Source organism: Balaenoptera ricei, chromosome 3 (genome assembly GCF_028023285.1).
Source record: "Balaenoptera ricei isolate mBalRic1 chromosome 3, mBalRic1.hap2, whole genome shotgun sequence".
Taxonomy (NCBI): domain Eukaryota; kingdom Metazoa; phylum Chordata; class Mammalia; order Artiodactyla; family Balaenopteridae; genus Balaenoptera; species Balaenoptera ricei.
In genome coordinates, this window is record NC_082641.1 from 69299321 (window position 1) to 69310492 (window position 11172).

The window sequence follows — 11172 nt, forward strand, 5'->3', positions numbered from 1 at the left end:
ATAAAAATAATCAATAGATTATGTTTTTGAAATTACATGTTAGAGACCGGACCTTTTAATAATGAAGAAAGAATCTATCCATTCAATTTTTCTTTTCTTCACTCACTGTCCTTCTCCCTCATAGCATTTGTCACAATTGTTACATTACTAATTATTTATTTAATTACTAGTGTTGAGACTCGTTACTATCTCCAAAAAATAACATAATTAATCCATTGTTTAGATAATTATTAGTTTAATATTTGAATTCCTTGTGAAACTATAAGCTTCATAGACGCAAACTTACTGTGGATGTGCTCATTAGCATTTGACGTCCATGAACTCAGCACCTAGCATGGAGCCTGGTACCAATAAGGGCTCAATATTTGTTGAATAGAAAAAAGAGTGAATGGATGAAACTTTGTATCAAACCATGGAATTAGTTTTAACAGAGTTACTGTATATGTGTGTTTTTGTGTGTGTGATTGCGTGTGTGTTCAAAAACAGTAGATTATATATTCAAAAGTCCTCTTTTAATCAATTAAATAGAAAATCTCTAGGAGTTTATTTGAAGATTGTGGTGTTGCTGGTGGACAATTGATAGGAGAAGAGTTGATAGTCTATACATGCTCTTCTCACAGGGCCACTTCCTAGTACTTGGCCCACTCTGATTATCCCTTGTTCATTTTAAAACCTCATCAGAGCAGCAACCACTGTTAACTTCCTCCTGGGTGGAATATATGTTTTCAAAACTGAGCAACTCGATGCATACAACTGATTCCTGATGAATAGTAGATATTTCTTGTTTCAGACCCAGAGCTCCATCTCAGCCTATTTTTATTTTTCATTGATAAGGTTAATATATACTGTATATTGCTTGAAATGGTGATGTGACATCTTTATCTTACTGATATTAAATTATATACAAAGATTTTATAATACTTTTACTTATACAGAAATCATGTTAAAGAATTCATAATTCTAAAGTTGCACTCAATATTTTCTGTCAGTGTTAATACTAATGTTATTATCTTGAAATCTATCATCCAAAGGAAAAATAGAATATGAAACTTCCTCACAAAAGTGTAGGAGTAGTAATTTTGTCTACAGTGCTAATAATCCTTGTCACAAAGAAAACATACTCTTATTTGCTGCTCTTGTATTGGAAGTTAGGCAATAAGTCTACATTTAAAGCCTACAAATTAACTTCATTTTCTTCTTAAATTAATGAGAAATATTTCAAGGGTTAGTCAGCAAATGTTTTCTTTCTATTATCTCCCTCTTATATACACAATCCCCAAAGTGGAAGTAAACAATGAATTTATTGTTTCATATATCCATTAGAACATATTTAGAGACAAACTATGCTTTGTGAAGAACACGTCAACTGATTTATATATATCAATCATTCAAACACTTATTTTAAAATTAAAATCTTTTAGATAAGAAAATTTTTATTTATTCAAGATAAATATAGCAAAGAACTCTGAACTACCTTAGTTTTCAGTGTAACAACTTTCGAAGAAACTATTTTGTTCTGTTTTACAATATTGTAAATTTAAAAATCATAGTACCTTGAATTTTCTATTTTGATAACAATATTCCATTAATTAAACTCACAATATGAGTTATTTATACTGTCTGTGACTAAGAAACATTTTGAAATAAATAGAAAATTGAAAGAAGAATAGAAAAAATCTTATTTGATGTTTTCAAAGCAATTTCATCATTTCAAACTATCTAATAGCAAATCTATTGAAAGCTAAATAACAGTACAACTTTAGACTTAATATTTAATACTTCAATCATATAATATGTTACATCACTATTCCAGGAATATAAGTTTAAATTATTCATAAAGGATAATTTGATTCTAAAAATGAATTAATAGATATACCTTACATAAGTAATACATCTCATTATCTTGACATATTTTCTTATTGGAAATGCTTATGTTTAACAGTAAATAGATTTTCCTTCTGTCATTTGACAGATTATTTATCTTCCTCAACAAGTATTTTTTTTCAAACAAAATTACATTCTTTACAGTGACAAGAAGACACTTTGTATTTTTAAGTGTAAAATATTTACATTTCATTGCATTTTAGCATTTTAACCCAGAGTAAAAGTTTAGGGAAGCCAGAATAGTGATGGGTTGCCTATAAAATATACAGAGGCACTATTATGATAAATCTACATTTTTTTAAAGTTTTAATATATAAAGACTCCAGAGATCATTAAAAACATACATGAAAATTCTTTAAGTTCAGATTATTATCTTTTTAAGTTAGTTATTACTGATGTATAAAATGCTATTACTGCTTACATATTTATCTATTTGCTAAATTCTTAATAATGTTAGTAGGTTTGTATTGCCTATTTGGAACAAAACAAATCATTATTATAATTTTATCTTAAGTTCTGATACTGGCACTTTTTTTCCTTCATGCCTCACTTTTTCACTCCCCAATTCATTCATTCAAGAAATAAGGAGAACATAAGAGATGTAACAAACATTGCCCTAATTTCTGGGACTGAAGGAGTGAAAACAATAACCATAGTCTTTTGTTCTTATGAAACTCAAAATCTAACAGTGAAGTTGGAAAACTTAAAAATTTAACTAATTCTAATTGCCATAGTATTGTAAATATAAGTTGTGATAGAAGCATATGCAGGATAGACCAAAATATATGAAATTCTTATTGCATGGTCCACATTTAAGGGAAATAATATAACTAAATAAGAAAACCAGAGTAATACAGCAAGATAAAAATTTAAAGCAGTAACTGCTTCTTCTGAAGAAATTTTGATAGCTTGAGTAATGAAGGACTTCAAAATAATAAAAAGAGACTTAGATAACTATCAATAGGAAATTACTTTCTCTGCCAATGCCAAGGTAATATCTTAAGGTCCCTTCATTGTAGCACCATAGAGACAGGTATACCTATGTTGTAGTGGCAAGATTTAACATAATTGGTTATAAGCATGTATCTAGCGTTTACATCCATTTTTATGAATTTATGTAATGGCAAATAGGAAATAAAAAAGACCATTTCTGCTGAAATACAATCCTTGAAGACTTCATACTTCTAAGTCTCAACTTTGACAGAGATGGAGAATTTTTTGTGATTCCCATATCAGCCGTGTCATAAAGAAATAATAAATCCAATATAAATCAGCATGGATGTCCATGGAATGTGGATGAAGTCAGAATACAAGTTCTGAAAGAACAGAGGATGGGGCAAAAATGGACAGCTAAAAAAACACACAAAAATATAGCAGAAAGAAAAATAAAACAGTAATCACGAAAAATGTATATGTACCCTTCTGTTGAGAGAGATTTTTTTTTTTTTTTTTTTTTTTTTAATTTTTGACTGTGTTGGGTCTTCATTTCTGTGCGAGGGCTTTCTCTAGTTGCGGCAAGCGGGGGCCACTCTTCATCGCGGTGCGCGGGCCTCTCACTATCGCAGCCTCTCTTGTTGCGGAGCACAGGCTCCGGACGCGCAGGCTCAGTAGTTGTGACTCACGGGCCCAGTTGCTCCGCGGCATGTGGGATCTTCCCAGACCAGGGCTCGAACCCGTGTCCCCTGCATTGGCAGGCAGATTCTCAACAACTACGCCCCCAGGGAAGCCCGAGAGAGAGATTTTTAAAGACTGGATATTTCCATCTCCTCAACCCTAAAAGCTAGGACATTGACTCATGCAAAAAAAAAAAAAAAAAAAAAAAAAAAGACAATAGTATTAGTCATGAGATTTGAAAGTGATGGAAGGAGGAAGAAGGCAAAGGGTTATAAACTATGGGAACAGTAAAATATTAAAAAGAACATGGAATATACAAAACGTAAATTTACAATAAATTTATACAATGGAGATCATGTAGTGATGGTGATGGGAGATTGTAATCAGAGATGAGATGTAGCAAGTTAGGAGCCAAATCATTAGGGACCATTAATCCAAGGTAGAGTTTAGTTAGGAAGGCCAGTATCATTGTCTAAGAACACCTCAATCAGATTTACAATTTAGAAAGTCCATTCTGTTTGCACTATGAAGGATAGATTGAAGTCAGGAAGAACTTGTTAGAGAACTTGTTTTAATAAAACAGAGACGATATATTGGAAGTAAATATGGCTACAGATAAAGTACCAAAAAAGAGTTTCGACAGGTAGAAATTACAGGACCTGGTGAGTGATTAGAATTAGAACAGAGAATAGGTTCAATGTAAGGATGGCCCCATTTTTCTGGCACAACCATTTCAGAAAGTAAGGCTTCAAAAATAAGAGAGAGGGCTTCCCTGGTGGCGCAGTGGTTGAGAGTCTGCCTGCCAATGCGGGGGACACGGGTTCGAGCCCTGGTCTGGGAGGATCCCGCATGCCGCGGAGCGGCTGGGCCCGTGAGCCACAATTGCTGAGCCTGCGCGTCTGGAGCCTGTGCTCCGCAACGGGAGAGGCCGCGATGGTGAGAGGCCCACGCACCGCGATGAAGAGTGGCCCCCGCTTGCCGCAACTGGAGAAAGCCCTCGCACAGAAATGAAGACCCAACACAGCCATGAATAAATAAATAAATAAATAAAAATTTAAAAAAAAAAAAAATAAGAGAGATAGTGGGCTAATAATGGTGAATTACAGATAAATAGGGCTGTTGACAAATATTATCCAGTGGCTGAGTCTGTGCCATCATAGACTCCTTTTTCTGATAATATGTTTCATTTATAGGACAAGAACATAAATGATCCAAGATTAGTCAATCACAGTACCTCAACCCTTTGTCTTCAGTGACTACTGTATGAATGTCTCAGAATCCTGCCATCTCTGAGACTTGGTTCTACCCCTGAATTCACTGCTGTTCTTTTAAATTAGTTTTCCTATTTTCAAATTTATTAGCTTAAACTAGTTTGATTTAGGTTTTTATCACTTGTAATCAGATGACTCATAAGTAGTACAGTGGGTGCAGAATGTAGTAAGTTAGATGGCTTTAAATTATCTGCACATGCCAAAATATTATTAAATTATAATGATAGGAATATTTGGTAACAAAATAAAATTACATACCCATGAATTTAATACCCCTTTCTCCCAATATGTTTGAAAATATTTAAAAAGGATGAAAAAATGAGTAAAAAATGCAAACACTATGAAAATAGCAAATGTTATTTGGAAAAGAGCCAAATACCACAACTAAAAAAATTTAAATTATTTACATTAAAAATTTTAAAGAGCATTTATAGAGCAGACTAGACATAGGTAAAGAGAGAATTCAATATTTGAATGTGGATCTGAACAAATTTTTGAAAATCATAACATAAATATAAGGAGAAAGAATATATGAAACAAAGGTTAGGAAAAATAGAGAATAAATTGAGAGGATCAGACATATGATAGTTGAAGTTCCAAAAGGAAATAATAAAGAAATGAAGGCATATATCATATTAAAAACAATAATTGATAATTTTTCAGAAAGTATGTAAAACACAAATCTTCAAATTCAGGAAGGCTTATGACTCACAAGCAGGAATGTTTCATTTATCTATAAAATAGATAACACTGGTATGTACCTTATAAGAAAAATTTAGCAATTTTCTCTCAACCCCTTCAAGAAATCTGGGTGAAAAGTGATAAGTAAATGAAAACTTTAATAATAGAAAAATGAAAAAGTGCTGTGTATTACTGGATAGCTCATTTATTCAAAGACCTTTTGAAATAATGAAATTTCTCATTATCAAGAGTTTGTTTGGCTTAATTTGAGTAGTTTCATTTACAGTATTGAGCATAATATTGAGTCTATATTGAGCATATTATACTTTATATTCATTATAGTAATATGTGTTTAAGAAAGAGGTTGTGTTCTATTTAGGACATATATATAAACATATACATACATATATACATATATATGTGACATGTATATATAACATACATATGGTTTTATAATAGTGTCAAGTTCCACATGTTCTATAAGTTAAAATTCTATTAAAAACTTTCTTCCTCACCTAACTCGTGTATTTTCAAAATAAAGAAAACAAGGTCAATATTATCTAAAAATATTTTAAGTTTTTAATAATAATTATGAATGTTTTGATCAAAGTAAAAATTAAAAGGCAATAGGCAATGCACTGGACCTTCATTGTCACTGAATTAGACAAGGCAAAACCGTTTAGCACAAAGAAATATTACACAGCAGACTCAGTATATGTGGAATATTAACAGGATTGATTTTCTTGAACACAATATCCCTTGAAATTATATCAAGGGAAAAAGAAAATAACCTGACATTTTAAAAGTGTCAATAATGTTTTAATATAATGAATAAATGCAGAGGAATAGTAAGCTTTTACAAACATCAGCTTGTCATTTTCTTAGTATATCAAACAACGCACATTCTGTGGAATAAATAACTTGACAAGTGCATACCGGTTAAACATGTGCATAACCACAAAGCCAAGGAAATCTTACCACCTCTGTCAATACACTCAACATGAAATGTCAATAAGATCATATATAACAATCTCCAAAAGAAACTGAAAGAAAATGAAATGCCAAAAGCAATAGGTCAAGAGAAAAGCAGAGTTAGGAGTGAGGTGGACGAAGGGCATCTCAGTGTCAGTAAGTCTCTGGCAAAATGCATCTAAAATCAACAAACTGCTCGAAGAAGACATTTGAAATCACAGACATGGAACAGAAATAACTTCCCTAGCAATCCAAATATCAGGGAGTATTCTCAAGGCTTAATCTCTCCCCTTTTTCTTGGCATAAATGTCTTTCCTATCCCTGTCTCCCTGCAGAAGAATTAATGATTGATATTCAGTATGTATGTCAACAGAAGCCATGAATGTTAATTTTAGACTTCAGTAATGACTAAGTCACAGTCAGAGCCTAATGGAATAGCCACTATGACAAGAAAATAAGGCTTAAACCAGCATAGGTTATTTAAAAGAGATAAGCATGGAAAAGAGAGAGGTGGTGTTACCCTATTGTATGTTGTGAACATACAAATATTTAAGATGAGCAACCATGGGAATCTGATAGAGTATTAGAGTTAATAGGGAAGAACCAGTAAGAAATGGTAGTATGGTAGGAATTTTAATTGGCACTTCTAAATGAGGTGGAGAAAGCAGATAATGTTTTGTTCAGTCAGTTTATCAGAGCTGCTTTGTGTCATAATAAGATGTTGGTTATACATAGGAGTTACTAAGATGTTGGTTGAACAGAAAGCCAGTCATTAGAATGGCATAATATTCAAGGTCCTCCCAGTATGCTATGACATTTATAATATTTAAATAAAGAAAGAAATAAGCTAGGAACAGTCAATATTCTTGATTATTATCTTATCAATGAGGGCAAGTTGATTTAGGATCAAACAGTACAAAGAAACAAATATTAGGAGAGACAAGTAACAGGCTAAGCCACTAAAAATGAGTCCAAAGAAATATGATTATTTATTTAAGGGCATATTACCAGCCCCCCTCTCTTACCACCCCTCATACCCAAAGAAGGAAGAAAGGAAACTAATCTTGTGGACTGTGCACAGGGTAAGATGAGCAGGCAAGACTCAGTAACTGTTTCAATTTCTTAACCTTCATGAGTACTGCATAATTTACAAATCATTGTGTAAGCAAGTCAGTTTTGTCCAATGACAAACATCTTGGGAAGATGAGCATCGGCAGTTAGCAGCTGTTACTTTTTAAATAATTTATTGAGGTGAAATTCACATAACAAACTAAACCATTTTAAAGTAACTAATTTGGTAGTAGTTAATATGTTCACAATGTTGTATAACCAACATTTGTATCTAGTTCCAAAACATTTCAATCACTCCAAAGTAAGCCCCTTACCTATTAAGTGGTTTCTTCTTCCTTTTCCTCCCTCCTGGGTCCTGGAAACCTCCAATCTACATTCTGTTCCTATGAATTTCATCTATTTCAGGTATTTTGTATAAATGGAATCATACTATATGTGACTTTTTGTTTGGCTTCTTTCACTTGCCGTAATATTTTGTAGGTTATTCCATGTTGTTTCATATATCGTACTTTATTTCTCTTTATAACTGAAAAATATTCCAATATGTCTATCTATCTATCTATCATCTATCTATCTATCTATATATAGATAGATAGATATACACACACACTATTCAGTTATCCATTTGTCATTGATGGACATTCTAGTTGTTTTCACCTTTTGGCTATTGTGAGTAGTGCTGCAGCGAACTGTGTGAACATGTGCATATTTCAGTACCTATTTTTGATTCTTTGGGATATATACCTAGAAGTGGAATTGCAGGACCATATGATATTTCTATATTTAACCATTTGTGGAATCATCAAATTGTTTTCCATAGTGGCTTACCATTTCACATTCCCACCAGCACTGTACAGGTGTTCCAATTTCTCCACATCCTTGTCAACAATTGTGCATGAGTTAGTTTTAATTATTGCTATCCTGGTTGATTTTAAGTAATACTTCATTGTGGTTTTGATTTGTATTTCTCTAGTGACTAATGATTTTGAACATCTTTTCAAGTGCTTGATGTCTGTATAGCATTTTTTTAACGTCTTTATTGGAGTATAATTGCTTTACAATGTTGTGTTAGTTTCTGCTGTATAACAAAGTGAATCAGCTATATGTATACATATATCCCCATATCCGCTTCCTCTTTCATATCCCTCCTACCCTCCATATACCACCCCTCTAGGTGTTCACAAAGCACCGAGCTGATCTCCCTGTGCTATGCTGCTGCTTCCCACTAGCTATATATTTTACATTTGGTAGTATATATATGTCAATGCTACTCTCTCACTTCATCCCAGCTTAACTTTCCCCTCCCCATGTCCTCAAGTCCATTCTCTACGTCTATGTCTTTATTCCTGTCCTACCCCTAGGTTCATTAGAAACTTTTTTTTTTAGATCCCATATATATGTGTTAGCATACAGTATTTGTTTTTCTCTTTCTGACTTACTTCACTCTGTATGACAGTCTCTAGATCCATCCACATCACTACAAACAACTCAATTTCGTTTATTTTTTTTTATGGCTGAGTAATATTCCATTGTATATATGTGCCACATCTTCTTTATCCTTTCATCTGTGGATGGACACTTAGGTTGCTTCCATGTCCTGGCTATTGCAAATAGTGCTGCAGTGAACATTGTGGTACATGACTCTTTTTGAATTATGGATTTCTCGGGATATATGCCCAGATGTGGGATTGCTGGGTCATATGGTAGTGCTATTTTTAGTTTTTTAAGGAATCTGCATGCTGTTCTCCATAGTGGCTGTATCCATTTACATTTCCACCCACAATGCAAGAGGGTTCCCTTCTCTCCACACCCTCTCCAGCATTTATTGTCTGTAGATTATTTGATGATGGCCATTCTGACTGTTGTGAGTTGATAGCTCATTGTAGTTTTGATTTGCATTTCTCTTAATGATCAGTGATGTTAAGCATCCTTTCATGTGTTTGTTAGCAATCTGTACATCTTCTTTGGAGAAATGTCTATTTAGGACTTCTGCCAATTTTTGGATTAGGTTGTTTGTTTTTTTGATATCAAGCTGCCTGTATATTTGGAGATTAATCCTTTGTCAGTTGTTTCATTTGCAAATATTTTCTCCCATTCTTAGGGTTGTCTTTTCATCTTGTTTATGGTTCCCTTTCCTGTGCAAAAGCTTTTAAGTTTCATTAGGTCTCATTTGTTTATATTTGTTTTTAATTCCATTTCTCTAGGAGGTGGGTCAAAAAGAATCTTGCAGTGATTTATGTCATAGAGTGTTTTGCCTATGTTTTCCTATAAGAGTTTTATAGCGTCTGGCCTTATATTTAGATCTTTAATCCATTTTGAGTTTATTTTTGTGTATGGTGTTAGGGAGTGTTCTAATTTCATTCTTTTACATGTAGCTGTCCAGTTTTACCAGCACAACTTATTGAAGAAGCTGTCTTTTCTCCATTGTATATCTTTCCTCCTTTATCAAAGATAAGGTGACCATATGTGTGTGGGATTATCTCTGCGCTTTCTATCCTGTTCCATTGATCTATATTTCTGTTTTGTGCCAGTACCATACTGTCTTGATTACTGTAGCTTTGTAGTATAGTCTGAAGTCAGGGAGCCTGATTCCTCCAGCTCCGTTTTTCTTTCTCAAGATTGCTTTTGCTATTTGGGGTCTTTTGTATTTCCATACAAATTGTGCAATTTTTTGTTCTGGTTCTGTGAAAAATGACATTGGTAGTTTGATAGGGATTGCATTGAATCTGTAGATTGCTTTGGGGAGTATAGTCATTTTCACAATGTTGATTCTTCCAATCCAAGAACATGGTATATATCTCTCCCTCTGTTTGTATCATCTTTAATTTCTTTCATCAGTGTCTTATAGTTTTCTGCATACAGTTCTTTGGTCTCCTTAGGTAGGTTTATTCCTAGGAATTTTATTCTTTTTGTTGCAGTGGTAAATGTGAGTATTTCCTTAATTTTTCTTTCAGATTTTTCATTATTAATGTATAGGAATGCAAGAGATTTCTGTGTATTAATTTTGTATCCTGCTACTCTACCAATTCATTGATTAGCTCTAGTAGTTTTCTGGTAGCATCTTTAGGATTCTCTGTGTATAGTATCATGTCATCTGCAAACAGTGACAGCTTTACTTCTTTTCCAATTTGGATTCCTTTTATTTCTTCTCTGATAGCTGTGGCTAAAACTTCGAAAACTATGTTGAATAATAGTGGTGAGAGTGGGCAACGTTGTCTTGTTCCTGATCTTAGTGGAAATGGTTTCAGTTTTTCACCATTGAGGACGATGTTGGCTGTGTGTTTGTCATATATGGCCTTTATTATGTTGAGGTAAGTTCCCTGTATGCCTACTTTCTGGAGGGTTTTTATCATAAATGGGTGTTGAATTTTGCCGAAAGCCTTTTCTCCATCTATTGAGATTATCATATGGTTTTTACACTTCAATTTGTTAATATGGTGTATCACATTGATTGATTTGCGTATATTGAAGAATCCTTGCAATCCTGGGAAAACTCCACTTGATCATGGTGTATGATCCTTTTAATGTGCTGTTGGATTCTGTTTGCTAGTATTGTGTTGAGGATTTTTGCATCTATGTTCATAAGAGATATTGGCCTTAGCTTTCTTTTTTTGTGACATTTTTGTCTGGTTTTGGTATCAGGGTGATGGTGGCCTTGTAGGATGAGTTGGGGAGTGTT